At 52.3% G+C, this 15,280-nt stretch overlaps 1 long non-coding RNA gene across 2 annotated transcripts; it reads right to left on the reverse strand.

The window, feature by feature from the left end:
• Window positions 1–2,536: 2,536 nt before the first annotated feature.
• On the reverse strand, window positions 2,537–5,869 carry LOC136020391 (uncharacterized). 2 transcript variants are annotated; one of them, XR_010615326.1, is made up of 3 exons: window positions 5,580–5,869; window positions 3,979–5,049; window positions 2,537–3,108 (listed from the first exon to the last, which is right to left on the reverse strand). It is a non-coding gene; the product is annotated as an uncharacterized LOC136020391 (long non-coding RNA). The 2 variants fall into 2 exon arrangements; XR_010615325.1 differs by having other exon boundaries at window positions 3,979–5,869.
• Between the last annotated feature and the right edge of the window lie 9,411 nt (window positions 5,870–15,280).

Raw genomic sequence — 15,280 nt, forward strand, 5'->3', positions numbered from 1 at the left:
GCCGGAGGGGCGGGGCCACTCCGTGAACTGGCCAATGGCAGAGCGGTTATTTGCATACGGGCCTCGCCCTCCCTCCCCTCGTGCTCTTTCCGAGCCCCTCAGAGCTCCTCCCGCGCGCCCTGCGCCGGGTCGCATTTTACATATCCGGTCCCGCCTCTTCCTGCCTCTCCTCCAATCGGATAACGCACACCGCACCTCATTTGCATGCCGAGCCCAGCCCCGCCGTGGGAGGGTTCTGCCGCATTGTGACCAGCTCCGCGCGAACTACGCATGCGCCCCGTCTCACCCTTGCAGGCTGCCAGCTCATTTGCATACGAGGCTCCGCCCGCAGCCTGGGCAGCATGGCGGGGTGCGGGGCTCGCGTTCCCTGTGGCACCGGGACGGGGGCTCGGGGTATGGCGGCTGCACCGTGGTGTGGCCAACGTGAGAGGGACGTGGGGCTGCTGGAGCGAGGGCAGAGGAGGCCACGGAGCTGCTGCGAGGGCTGGAGCAGCTCTGCTCTGGAGCCAGGCTGAGAGAGCTGGGCTGGGGCAGCCTGGACAAGAGAAGGCTCCTGAAGGGGAGACCTGAGAGCAGCTCCAGTGCCTAAAGGGGCTGCAGGGAACCTGGAGAGGGGCTTGGGACAAGGGCCTGTAGGGACAGGCCAAGGGGAATGGCTTGAACCTGCCCGAGGGGAGACTGAGCTGAGCTCTTAGGCAGAAGCTCTTCCCTGTGAGGGTGCTGAGGCGCTGGCACAGGGTGCCCAGAGAAGCTGTGGCTGCCCCATCCCTGGCAGTGCTCAAGGCCAGGTTGGACACAGGGGCTTGGAGCAAGCTGCTCCAGTGGAAGGGGTCCCTGCCCATGGCAGGGGTTGGAGCTGGATGAGCTTTAAGGTCCCTTCCAACCCAAACCAGCCTGGGATTCTGTGGGTTATGTCTTCCTGCACCCATGGGGCTTGGGCATGCCAGGCCTTTCCTGACACCCGCACTCTGCAGGAGGAACTGTGCGAGCTCCTACAGGACCTGTGTCAGCACAAGTGCCCTGATGTGGGGCTTGACTTCCGGCATCTCAGAATGGTTCAGGTGTCCCTTGAATAGTTCCCTTTGACAGGAGCCCCAGTGTGTGACCTACCTGCCTCTCATTTGTCTGTGTGTATGGGGCTGGAGGCAGGGGCTGCAGTAACCACACAGAGATTCCATTGTGCTGGGTGTCGTGGCCCTGTATCCAGGTATGAGTGATGCTGAGAGGGATGTGGACTGGGCAGGTTTGAGCTGTCAGAGTCAAGGATGGTGCATTACAAACAAGAGCTTTTGGCTTTAGAAAGGGATCAGCCAGCAAGAGCTTTCTTCCAGTATAAGAAGGCCCTTTAAATTCTTTTAAAGGGAAATGGAGGGTGAAAAGGAAACAAAAGCTTTATTTTCTTTTAGCTAATGTAAGAATGAATCATGTACCTGCCTGGAAATCCACCTCCTGTCCCAGCCCTAATCTGAAGGCATTTATTTCTGTTAAGCAGCAGCTCTGCTAAAGGGTTTTTCTTTTCAGTGTGCTGAGCAGCAGGTTTAGTATGCATGGCTGGTACATGTCTCACAGGACTGCCTCCAGTCTTTGTGGAGCTTCCATCCTGTGCTGCAACACAGAATGTACCTTTCCTCAGCTTCTTTATGCAACCAGGGCTTTGATTTGACACTAAAATAACCTGGTGCTGCCAGGCTATCTGAAGCTACGCATCAAATGTAAGCAGCGACAGCAGCCACCTATTTGCACTGCATATTTATACCCTCTAAAGGGAAAACTCTGTCACTTTCTTACAGTCGTCAGAAGAGGATCTGAGGACTTCCTTTTTTTACCAAGAGCAGGCAAATATTTCTGGCTCTGGAGCTGTTTATTATGCAAACTGCTGTAGTCACTGCTGGGTTTTTAAAGGTAAACAGAATGAAAAGGCTGTTTCAGCCACCTCTGCTGTTGAAAGAGGTGTCTGCCCCTCGGTCACACAGATGAGATGAAAGGGGGGGGCTCAGGTCGTGAGTCCCTCCTCACTGCTGTTGAGAGTGCAGAGGCTGGGTCTCTTCATGCAGGACAGCCTGGCAGTTGTAGGTCCTCTCATCTCCCATAGGGTTAGACTGGGGTCTGAGCACGGAACCTCTGCTCTGCTGTTAGATCCCAAGAGCAAGGACATCACTTGTCCAAAAGCACATTAAATGGGACCACCAGTGCCACCACGTGTTGCAGCAAGCCTCATGATTACAAACCTGTCTGATCTCACAGCCCCCCCCCTCATGCCTACAACCTGCACCAGCATGCACCAAGACCCTGCTCCTCCCTCAGCCCTTCCAAGCTCTCATCCTTGCTGCCCAGGAAGGGAAAGACACACACAGGACCCTGCTGTACAGCCAGAGGCTGGCAGCGCAGTGGTTAACATGCTTCCCAGGCAAAGGCTGTGCACATCCCATCAAGATAAATGGAGGAAGATCACGCCTCTGAGCGCTGTTGTCTCTCTCTGTCTCTCCAGGGCTCCCTGGGCCTGCAGTACATCACCATCAGGTTAATGTAGCCTAGGTGATTGCTTGCAGAAAGAAATGGCTGGAAACTGTGTCTTTAAATTAAATCATAAATCGTCCTAGATATAAAACCTGGAGGAAGCCCTCTACTTGTTAATACTGGTGAATGGGAGGTTTGATTTATTTGCTGTACTTGGGGCTTCTTGCTGTGCTCAGGTTGCCTGTTTTGGGAGAGGAGGGTGGGTGCCTTTGACCAGCTGTGCTGTCCTGTGTGGAGATGGGATCCTACACCTTGTTCCAGCCTGGTCCCCACTCTTGTGCATGGATGAGAGCTGTAAATGTACAAAGCCCCTTTGCCAGGCCAGGCTTGTGCTGCACTGTGGTGGCTTCAGCCTCCACTTGTGCACTGCTGCTTTCTGGATGCTGGAGCAGGGAGTTGAGGAGGGCAGCATCTTCCCCAGGCTCTCATGTCTCTGCACAGGCTTTGTCAAAGGTGACCCCAAAGGTTGGGCAGTGCTCCATGCAGCAGAACCAGGACTCCTGCTTTCCTCGAGCATCCGAGCCAGCATGGACTCTGTGGTGTCATGGTGGTGCCCAGGCCAAAACCAGGCTGTGCTGTGCCAGGCCTAAGCTGAAGGTAGACACAAAAGTGAGAATCTAGGACCAACACACAGCATGAATCCCATACATCCAAACCCCTAAACCCTCCCTAGCCCTCTTTCGAAGCCACTGCCTGGCTTTTAGCATCAGATGAAGCCATCTACATTGTGTTCCTACAGTTCTCTTTTCTGTTCAACTTTGCTATATGATGCATTTTAAGTTTGAAAGCAAAACAGATTTGGTAGTTAAATACATCCATAGCTAGGCAAGTTTATTGCAATATTAAAATTTGAGGTCTGAGACCCTCTTTCAGAGAGCGGGGGTGAAACAGCATTGCCAACTCGTGCAGTTTTATTAGCAGTCCCACATACCAAGTTCACTTGTTTTCCTTGATTTTCTTTTCTAAGAGACTCTACTTTTATTAGAGGCAGAGGCAAGTTTCTGGTACAGAGATTTTAGGGGAAAAAAAATCCCAAACTTCTGCACATGAAATGACCATTCTGCTGCAAAGAGGTAATTAAAGACCAGTTACAAACCAGATTTAATCCCCCCAAAATCTCATTTGTCAAAGCTGTGCTTTGGGTACTCCTATTACTGGTCTATAGTTTTTCACAGCCATAGAGACCTGCCTGATGTGCAGGATTCCCTGTAAACCTGCCGTCACTAGAGCAAAGTGACACTGGTACAAAGTAGGAACCGGCAGATTTGCAACCCCCCCTCTCATTTTCCACCAGGGTAACCTGCTCAAAACACTCACACCTTTTACCTACTGTCCAATGTATTGAAACTCAGTCACCCCAGGCTTTGAAAGCTCTTTGTTTTCCACTTTAATAACCTGCAGCAATTATTCACAGCTGTGTGTGTAAGACAGGGGAGCAAATTAAGCAGAAGCAGCAGATACCATTGTAAGTGGGAGCTTTCAAAGGTCAGTCTGGATTGCGGAGCATCCCCTGGAACAGCAGGAGCTTGCAGAAGTCCTGGGGAAATATTAGAAAACAGTAGCTGGGCTTTCCTACGTCCTCATTTGCCATGGCTAAGGGAGCCCGGCGTGGTAGAAAGGTTGCTATAGGGGAAAGAACATTTGGATCATCATCTAAAGAGCATGTAAGTGTGTTTTCTCCAGGAGCCAGCTAACATACACAAACCCATACACATCTGCGTGGTGGTTTGTGGCTGCTGGAGGACCATTACCTGCTGCTGAATGCAGTCAGGCATGTATATTCCCCTGTGCCACATTGCCTCCCTCCTTCTAGCAAATGAGGGTGACTCTCCTGCTTCAGCAAGCAACAGAAACGCGTACGCAGCATCTTGCTTCAGCCCATCCTCCTGGTTTCACTGTGCTAAGCAGCGCTTGGAGGTGAGCCCATCACCCAGCTCCAGCAGAAGTGTGGGTGCTGCGGGAGCCCCGAGCACACAAGAGCCATCTTTACATAACATAGCAACTGTAGGAGGCAAGAGGATGGCTCTTTTTGAGTGTTAACGTGTTGCACATACAACCGTGGTAAGGAGCCGTTTAATATAACCTGTGCCCTGCAGTGCATTTCCCATAGATTTAGGCTAGCTGCGCTCACTTCTTTTTTCTCTCCCATAGGCGAGCTCAGTTGCTGTTTCACACATAGTGGCATAATTCTGTGATGCAGATTCCTGACATTGCAAGGAAAGGGTCCAAACACTTCTATTCATATCAGAACTGTTATTAAAAAATACCCAGAGTTAAATTTGGTAACCACAGTTAATAAATGGTTCTCCTTCATAGTACAATGAGATAATGTTCCCCCGTCTGTAGTGTTTCCCATCCAAAGGAAAGAAGAATCCCCATTTTGGGAATGAAACTGCTCACTTGGACTGCTTCCATGCGCGCAGTTGCGCCACGTGAAGAATGCTGGGCCCAACTCCAGAAGATGTGAGCAGCCTGAACCCATCCAAAATCCACAGGAGCTGTGGTGCTCATCACCCAAGTGCCAGACGTATCCTAGAGAGAACCCAACTCAATGTGGGAGCACTTCTGAACCCAGCTCGAATCCATGGCAAGAGCTGGAAATCCAGCAGAGACTCTTGGTACATCTTCGCACCTGACAAACAAAACGCCATTGCCCTCCCACCCCACGACTAGCGCCAAAGGCCAGCTTTAGTTGAGAGCTTTGAGATAGCCCAAGTTCAGTTCTAGCTCCTAAAACTCCATGGAAGAGAGCACTCAAACCACAGGGAGCTAACCCTTTGCCTTCCCGGCTGCAGGGGAGTGCATTCAGACTTGAAAGCCTTTGCTCAGGCCTTAGGGATGACATGTGGCTCTATTGGCTTCAATGGTCCCATGCAGCTGGGCAGTGCTTCCCAGAGAGGGAGGAAACCTCTGTGCTCCCAGGGCTTCAGGAGCTGCTCCGTTCCTGCTCTGGAAGTGCTGCACCCTGCTCAGTGCACCAGGCTGTTTGGAGGCTCCATCCTGCATTCCTTCAGCAGGAGCTGCTGCCCTTAGACAGCCAGGCCAGCACTGGCAGTTCTTACCAGCTGTCTCAGCTCTCAGCAGCAGCTCCAAGGGTTTCTGCCATGTGGGACCTCAGCAGGCAGATGCAGCATCTGGCTTCTTGTCTTTCCAGGCCCTGCTCCCCTCTCAGCACAAAAGGAAAATAAACCAGAAGGCCTTTTGCATGTTGACACTTGGCAAAACTGAGGTGGAAATAGACCCCCCTTCTGGCATTGCAAACCCCCTATTACAATGGGGGGCTTGCTATACGGTACTCTACTTTTAACCTCTCTCATCAGCTGGCAATGAAGCTCATGGCTCCTCCCTACCAGCAGAGGTGATGGGGTGAGACATGCAGCTGTGGGTTCCTCTGCTGATGAGGTGAGAATGATTTAAAGAATTCAGGGTGTTCCCTGGTCTAAGCTCATCAGCCTGATTAACAGTGCCATTACTGAGCAAAAGGAGCTCACAGCTGGGTCTGCTAAAGGCACCCTTAGGTGGGTTAGACCTTAGCACCCCTAACAGCCCAGGAGCAGCCAGTCAGACCGTGTCCAGGCTCAGCCTGGATACAAATCCTTGGCTTAGTATCAAGATGCAGCCACACATGGGCAGAAGTAGGTGCTGAGCGTACTGGGATTGTTCCCCTAGGGCAGGACCACCATGGTTCATCCTACTGAGCAAAGCCAGGAGCCAGCAGCACTTGCACCGATGGGTGCTGGTCACAAAGCACCACATCAGGATGGAGAGGTTTTTGAGTGATGTTTGTGTCCAAACGTGGTCCTGTCCTGCTGTCAGGCTAAGACTGCAAATCTGATGAGCTGCTATTGCAGCTTATTAATAGACTCCACTGGAGTGAATCTGGTCAAGTTTGTACCTTTTATCAAATTAGATATAAAAATGTCCATATCTTTGAGTTTAAATTGATTATTCAGACGGTTAGCTGGAACATTAAATCTCTCCTAAAATAACTTGCAATGTTAGTATTGTAACAGAGCTATGAAAGCCTAAGCATGAACCCCTGATGAGGAAATCCACTGAAACCTCAAGTGGAAATAACTACTTCAAAGTAATTTGGTCAGGGAGGAAGTAATGAAGATCCTTCATAAGGAAACAACGATCAATCTCAAATACAGAATAAAAAGAATTATGAAACTGATTTTAGAAATAATGAGGGGTTTTTTCTTCCTTTTTGCCTTTATTTTTAACAGAGAATTGTCACCTTCAGTGGGCTTTAGATTTGTAACCCACTTAGACCCTTCTGGAACATTAATAAATACCTGCATGTCCTACAGAGGCCTTCACAAAATGTGAGATGAATATTGCCAATGCCAAGTATTTTATAGCCCCTCCCTAAAGAATCCACATCCCAGAAATAATAAGACTGGATTTCAAACGAGAAATGTAACTTTTTGTTGGAATTCTTAGCACTGACATCTTGAAGGTGCTTTTTATTACCATTTTTTATGATGAGGTGGAATAGAAACTTAGGCCTGATCTGCTCAATATGGCTGCACTGATTTAACAAATCAATTTAATTAGAGCAGTGATTAGACCTTATGCCAGCACACCTCTGTGCTGAGGGAGGCTGAAACTGCACCTGGGGAATTACACCTTTAGGTCAGAGAAACAAACTGCTGACTTCACCATCACCATCATCATCATCATCATCATCTTTTTTTTTCCTTTAATACAGCTCTTTCTCCGAGACTGGTGTGGGAAAGCTCTGAGGAGGGGAAGCTGTGAGGAGGGAAAGTGCACTCACCCCTGTGCCAAGGTGACCAAGAAAACGTGCTGCAAGGTGCTTCTCATGGTGGTAGCCCCTGGACCCTGATTACTGACATATCTACGTCTGGTTGTGCAAGAGGAGCAAGGCAGAACAGCACAGAGCATAACTAGCAAAAGGATTGTCCAGCAGATCTCGTCTGGTCCTGGGGCAGGGTGGGGGTGGTGCTGAGCAAGGCGAGATGGTGCTGCACCCGGCTGGTGCAGTCACCGGGGCAGAGATGTGCAGCCCTGAGCTTGGCACAGGGCTGGTGGCTGCCTATGGGAGCAGGGCAGGCAGCGGGGCAGGCTGTGAGCCTCAGTGACCCATTTGAGCATCCCACAATGGTGCCGTGATACCCACAACATGTGCGTGGGGTGACCGGGGCAGGTACCACTGTATGGAGCAGCACCTGGCCCAGGTGCTTCCGCATCATCACTTCCCACTGAGACGGGACCTGTGAGACTGCACCAAGATGGGCTCCATCACCTCCCTAAGGACCACCACATCACCAGCACTCACTGCTCTGCTCAAACCACAGCAGCAGCTCTGCAGTTACACCTGATTCACACCTCACCTGGCCTCCTTTCTCTGTGAACCACATTATCTGTGCGTGTCTGAGATCCAATTATGTTTGTGGCCATTATAAAAGCTAATAAACTTCAGCAAAGCCTCTACAATGCCCAGCCGCTCTGATTGTGCATCAGCAGAGTCACCAGGGCAAGAAGCATTAGTGCTGTCAGCACATGCAGGCCGATACAGGCATCCCCAGGGCAGGCAGATGTGGTCACAGCGCTTCACACTGTGTTGCAATTGCTGGGCAGGTAATTTAAATACAACACAGCTAAACAGATTCTGTGATTCTGTGAAACAGCACGAAACCAGATTGCTGTGAGCAAGACAGCAGAGGGGCAGGGCTCTGAGAAGAGTTTTATGCTTCAGCCGGAAAAGGATGTGTGCTGGCCCCTGAGGCACCATCCCAGAGACCTGGAGTCTCAAGGTGCTATTACACTGGTGAGGCTCTGATTGCCCCTCGCTCCAATCATCTTTTCCTGCTTCACGTGGAGGTAAATGAAGCCAAAGTCACAAAGACCAGCTGGGTCCCTGTGAGGGTGCTGAGGCGCTGGCACAGGGTGCCCAGAGAAGCTGTGGCTGCCCCATCCCTGGCAGTGCTCAAGGCCAGGTTGGACTCAGGGGCTTGGAGCAAGCTGCTCCAGTGGAAGGGGTCCCTGCCTGTGGCAGGGGTTGGAGCTGGAGGAGCTTTAAGGTCCCTTTCAACCCAAACCAGGCTGGGATCCTGTGATTTGCCAGCAGGAAAGCTGCCTGGTCACTGCTTGGAGCTGGCAGCACCTGCTTGGATTTTCACGCTTTCAAAGTGATCGTTTTCAGAATTCAAAACTTGCAACCTGTTGTATTTCTTTACGTTTCATTCATCTTGGTGGCTGAAAATAGCCTTGGCAGGTTCAGTTCCCTTTTTCCCCTCTTTGTTTTTTAAGTCATCAGTTTCATTCTCAGACAATGTCCACAGTGCATAAAATAGAACATGTTGTCTGTCTTGGTTTAAAAGCTACTGGGAGCATGGCCCAGATAAGTGCTGCCTCCATGGGACCTGCGACCATAAATCCTGGCTGTCTCCCTGGCTGCCAGTCTCTCCCACTGCAGCCAAATGCTGATCCTGAGTGATAAATACCAAAGGGCTTCTTTTTGCAGTGAATAAACTGATTTACAGACATGCTTCTGACCTGCCAGGCAAGCCAGCGTGAGACTGAGGAGTGGGGCTGTGTGGGGATGGTTTGCAGGAGGAAGGCAACCCCATGCTCTGGGCTTGAACCAGCCCCCGTCCCACTCTCTTCTGAGGGCACACACAGACGATGTGCTGGGTTTCTAACTAAAACCCTGACACTGAGTGACGTTGTGATTGCAGCTGATATGATGCCCTCATCAGCGGGATACAGCTACGTGCATTTGTGCAAAGGCAACAGAACACCCCAGCAGACACCTGCCACTGACACATCTTGGGTGCGATGGTGAGGAAGCTGCATCTGCAACACAGCGAGAGGGAGGGGATGCAGCCGGGTGCTGGAGGTGAACCACGGCTGTTCAGACTGACTGAAATGTGAACAGCAGAGATCTTCACTGCTGGGCCCGTGCCTCAAGTGCTGATGGCAGGAGCAGGGGATGGAGCCTTGGCGCCTACAGAGCCCCTACAGCCAGATCGGGGCATGTCAATGGGCTCACTATGGAGCTGTCCTGAGCTCTCTGATGGTGGGTTAATCATCAGTCACACCACACACAGCTGCTCTGCATCCCTGACACCAGGTTAACACGTGGTAAGTGCCACCGTGAGGCTGTGTCTTCAGCCCCATCCTGCCTCCGTTCTCGGGTCATGGCCAAGTCCTCATCTGCATGCGCTGGGAGTGAAACTAAGCAGAGAAGTGCAGCTTCAGGGGGCAGGGGGGAAGCTCCAGCAGTCACTTGCATTTGGTTACAGCAGCACCAAAGTAATAACAGGAACTGATACTTTTATTCTTTCCATTTGCATTTGAAATGTCACCCTGGGGACATTATTATTATTATTATTGTTATTGCAAATGTGTGCCTTGATCTTTTCCAATCGTGACCGTGCTGCATGCACAGATACAGACTGACCCTGCGGGGGCTGGCATCCAAATCTCATTGCCTGGCAGAAATGAATAGCGGGGGAGGGAAGCAGACACCCTCCACCAGAGGAGTGTGTTACAGATCCGCTTCTGCACTCGGGTCCACTTAGACAAGCTCTTCAAACCAGCTTTGCAATGTTAAAGTTCCTCCTGAGGATTATGCTTTATTAATGATTAATTCCTACATTGCCCAGAGCAGAGGTTTCCATGTTAAAATATTCTTGTTGCTAGTAATTTCGGAGTATTGCCTATGGTAGGATGGTCACAGACGGGACACTCATGTTGAGTGCTCTGCAAACACGGGACAGGAGGATAATTGCAGCTGGAGTGCCCTGGAGGAGTTGGATGCTGAGCTAAAGCCTGGTTTTCCAGGAGCCATTACGGCTCCCCCTGCACTCAGAAGCCTTATTGCAGCAGAAACAGGGCCTCCTGTGAGCAACGCGTGTGGCCGGAGTAGGTGCAGTTGTTATTCCACATGAAAAGAGCCTGGGTCATGGAAATGAACCCTTGGATTTCTCCCAGGGCAATATGCTTGTAGGAGAATAACAAACTGAAGATCACAAGGGGCTTCATCAGGTCATGCACCATCTGGTCTCTCATTCTCAGCTCCAGCAGGACTGAAGGGCTTGTCTGCAGCCCACCATCACTCCTGATGGTTAGCGTATGTGAGGTCCCCAGTGCTGGCCAGGGAGAACAGGCCTTGGGAAGGAAACTGAGGCATGCAGGGATGAGCTGGCCTCCTCTGACCCTCTGGGTTAATGCTATGGCAGAAAGATTTGGGTGCTCAGATCTCACCAAGCTGACCTGGAGCCCATCTGGGATGATGCTGTGGTGCAGAAAGACGGGGACTGGTTGGGTGGCATCAAGTGGTCATCGCCAGCCTTAACAAACACCGTCACATCTGGCTGGTGATGCTGGTACCATCTCACGATGCAGCAGGGCTGTCCTCTCCTGGGCAAACCAACCAGCTCCCTGTGGGTTTGGTGGCTGACAGAGCTCTCAGCACTGCCACGGCAAACGCTTGCCAGTGGCAGGTAATGGAGACCCACTGCTGGAAAGGGCTGGGATCTGTGGCGGTGCTTCTATTCCAGATGTTCACATTCTTTCCTCCTTGGAAACACTCTGTTTCTTCCTCTGCAGGAAAGGATCTGGAACATGCTGATAACTGCACCCGCCATGAATCAATCTTCCCACGACGTTCCCATAGAGACGACCCAATCCACCAGTTCTCCTCTCCTTCCCCTTCAGAGCTCTTTAACCTGCTGCAGAGGCAGGAAAGGTTCATGAGAACAAATCCCTGCAATTCCGGCTTAAAAAGTTCCTTTTGGGAAGGGAGATGTGGAGCCATCCGGTCTTGGACTGCAGCAGAGCTGCCCTCTGCTCTGCTGGGGAGAGGCAAAGCGGCCTCAGGAGGGGAGGTTCATTCCCTTGGGAGGAAGGGAAAGGCCAAAGGAGAGGGGGGACATCCATCTGCTGCCTGGGGTGTCATAGGGAAGCCGCAGGGTGACCTGCACCCATGCTTACCCCAGCACTGTATCCCTGCCTGTCCCTGCTGCTTCCCTGCAGACTATGCAGGGAAAGGCAGTGATCCTGGGGAGCTCCTTGCCCTGGCCTTGGGAGGAAACATTACACACAAGTCATGGCTACGTCTGCTGAGGGACTGGTAACCAGGGACCAACCCCCTCAGGGTTAGAATAGGCCATGAGCTGTTCATCAGGACAAAATCCGAGTGGAATGGGACTTGTGTGTGAGGTTTCATCCCGAGGCTAGTGTAAGAAGCTCCTTGGGATCGTTACAATGAGGGTGCTGAGGTGCTGGCACAGGGTGCCCAGAGAAGCTGTGGCTGCCCCATCCCTGGCAGTGCTCAAGGCCAGGTTGGACACAGGGGCTTGGAGCAAGCTGCTCCAGTGGAAGGGGTCCCTGCCCGTGGCAGGGGTTGGAGCTGGAGGAGCTTTAAGGTCCCTTCCAACACAAACCAGCCTGGGATTCTGTGATTCTATGAATCTTTACTCCATGAACTCCTCACTTTGTAAAATCATCTTGGAGACTTGGGGAAGAAGGAGCCTCGGATCACACTGGTACCGATTCCAGTGGCTGCATTGCAGCTTGGGAGCACTCTTGTTTTCAAACATGCCTGGCCTAATGCTTCACAAGTTCTGAGCCACTGATGCGCCGTCACTGACAACAGTGTAAGGAGAACCAAAACCCACAGCTGTTGATGTTCTTACACAACGCACTGACTCAAAGTACCACCACAGAGATGGCCCCGGGTCCTGGATGACCCAAGGTCAGCTCTGAGCAATTCACCGTGGCAGATTTAATGACCACATCCCTCACTGAGGCAGAACCTGTCGGTGCCAGTGTGACAACCCCGTGGGGATACAGCCACAGGTACCCAAGCACGGCGGGAACCCTGGAGCTCTTTTGAAGTGTAACCAAGTGAGAGATGGGGAGGGAGTGCGGGGAGGTGCGGACACTGGAAAGGGCTCCTCTGATCTAAATGTGGGACCTGACCGGGGCCAGACCTGCCCTGGCTTTCCCATGGGAGCCTCTTCCCACTCACTCTGTGCACCATGTCCCTTCCTTTGATCCCTGCATCCTCCCCTGCATCCTCCCCTGCATCTGTCAGCAGTGGCTCTGCTGAGCTCCCCTCACCCGCTGCGTGCACTGGAACTCCTCGCTCCCCTGCTGCACCACTCAGGTCATGGTCCCACCAAGGGCACTGCCTGCTCCCGGCATCCTTTGCCTGAGCCGGGTTTGGGACACAAGTGGGTTGAGTTCAGAAGAGGCTGTCTCCCCTTTCCTCCAGGCTCTGGTTTCACTCAAACCCACCTGAAGTTCAGCTCTTGTTTGGCTCCAAGGTCAGCATTTGGCAGGATTCCTTTTCACCTGATCCTCCCGTCCCACAAAGAGGTAGGCACTGAGTGCTGGGGGAGGGATTTAGCTTTAAAAACAATGGGTTTTCATCACATAAGAAGCTATTTGCAGAGTTTAATGAAACACTTCAAGACCTCTTCATTACCAGAGCCCAACACTGACTCTGACAAGGGAAACTCAACTTTCTACTTGGAATAAAACCAAATCAAAGCTGGGCTGCAGCTCCCCCATTTTCCTTTGCTCTGTGATCATAGAACCACAGAATCTCTGCCTGGTTTGTGTTGGAAGGGACCTTAAAGCTCCTCCAGCTCCAACCCCTGCCACGGGCAGGGACCCCTTCCACTGGAGCAGCTTGCTCCAAGCCCCTGTGTCCAACCTGGCCTTGAGCACTGCCAGGGATGGGGCAGCCACAGCTTCTCTGGGCACCCTGTGCCAGTGCCTCAGCACCCTCACAGCGAAGAAGTTCCTAATATCCAACCTAAACCTCCTCTGTTCAAGTTTGGTGAGTGATGGTGAATGGATGCTCCTGGACACCCTTAGTGTGGGGCAACACCACTCCCCATCTCCATCTTTCACTGTTCAGCTGCTGTCCTTTTACTCCAGTGCTGAGACCTGATGAATGCACATGGTCCAAGGATTTATCATACTGATAACACCAGTGAAGTGACAGAACCACTGCCGAGGGGGGCTCTGCTGATGGGAGCTTTGTTGTCAGACCAAGAGCTCATCCTGCTGCAGGGAGGACGAGTGACAACCTCCAGAGGACATCCCCAGCCTTGCTTGCACTCAGGGTCCTTCAGACCCGCTGGGTTCCAGCCCCATGACAGCCACGGAATGAAGAGGCTGAGCTGCTGCGGGAAGGTGCGGAGACACCCCCGGCACCTTCCCTGGGCCGCGGCTGGAACCGCGCACAGCAGAACCGGGCCTGCCGCGGCGGAGCCTGCGGGCAGGAACCCCTGAGCAGGAGACACCGGTAGCGCCGGCCGGGGAGAGCCGGAGAGAGAGCTCCGAGCTCCATCGTGCGGCCCCGGCCGGGATGTGCGCGGTGAGCGCGGTACACGCAGTACACACGGTACGCATGGGTACTCACTGAACACACAGTACACACGGTGTACATGGTACGCACAGGATACACTGTACGCACAGTACACATGGTACACACAGCAACACGGCGCGCACAGTACACATGGTACACACGGTACACACAGTACACACGGTACACATGGTACACACGGTACACACGGTACACACGGTACACACAGTACACACGGTACACATGGTACACACAGTACACACAGCACACAGTAAACAAGGTACACACGGTACACACTACACCCAGTACACCCGGTACACAAGGTACACGTGGTACACGTGGTACACATGGTACTCACTGTATACATAGTACACACTGTACACGGTACACATGGTGCTGCACATAGTACAGATGCTGCACATGCAGCATGGTGTCACACAGACGGCACCTCCGGCCACTGCTGTTTGTGCTGCTGCACCCATCGTGTGAGGACGGCACAAGCTGCACAAACTCTGTACCTGTCACTGCTGTGAGAACACTGGGTGCTGTACAGGTCACACACAGTGTGATGTGCACTTACCCCACACTTCTGTACCTACCCCATGCTGCTGTGTGTACCTGGTGCTGCTGTACATACCCTGTGCTGCTGTATGTACCCCATGCTGCTGAATGTACCCCATGCTGCGGAATGTACCCCATACTGTTTAACCCACCCATGCTGCTGTACATACCCCCTGCTGTATCCCGTGCTGCTGCACATACTCCATACCCTGTCACTGCTGCAGGGGCTGCAGTAACAAGGGGCAGTTTGGGTTTTTGACATCCCTGTGCCCACACAGAGCCGCTCTTCCCACACAGGCTTTGTAGCACCAGGGGAGTGTGCACCCACCTCTAGCCATGGGAGTCACTGCACAACGTTCTCCATCCCTGGCAGTGTTCAAGACCAACTTGAACAGGGCCTGGAGCAACCTGCTCTAGTGGAAGGTGTCCCTGCCCGTGGCAGGGGTTGGAACTGGATGAGCTTTAAGGTCCCTTCCAACCATAACTATTCTATGGTTTTGTGATTCAAATTCACATTCATGGAAACAGCCGGTTCTTTGGCTTCTCCCAAGCACAGTTGCTCCAGCAGCACCCTCCTGGAGCTCCAGCAGGGCTGGCACAGGCATCTGCTCCCTCCTTACCAGAAATCACACCCAGCAAAGAGCTTGGTGAGTTTTACAGGAAAGGGAACCGAAGCCCTTGTACAGCTCTGCCAGAGGGGCTCCAAGTTACTGCCTCCACCTCCTTTCCTGGGATGCTTTGGCCACCCTCCGCCTGCAGCCTCACAGCCTGGGCTCCAGCACAGGGAATTCCTTCCCTTTAAGCAAACAGCTTAATCCCACTGTTACCCTCGACTGGGGTTTGTCAGGA

The sequence above is a fragment of the Lathamus discolor genome, chromosome 11, assembly GCF_037157495.1.
Source record: "Lathamus discolor isolate bLatDis1 chromosome 11, bLatDis1.hap1, whole genome shotgun sequence".
Lineage (NCBI taxonomy): Eukaryota > Metazoa > Chordata > Aves > Psittaciformes > Psittacidae > Lathamus > Lathamus discolor.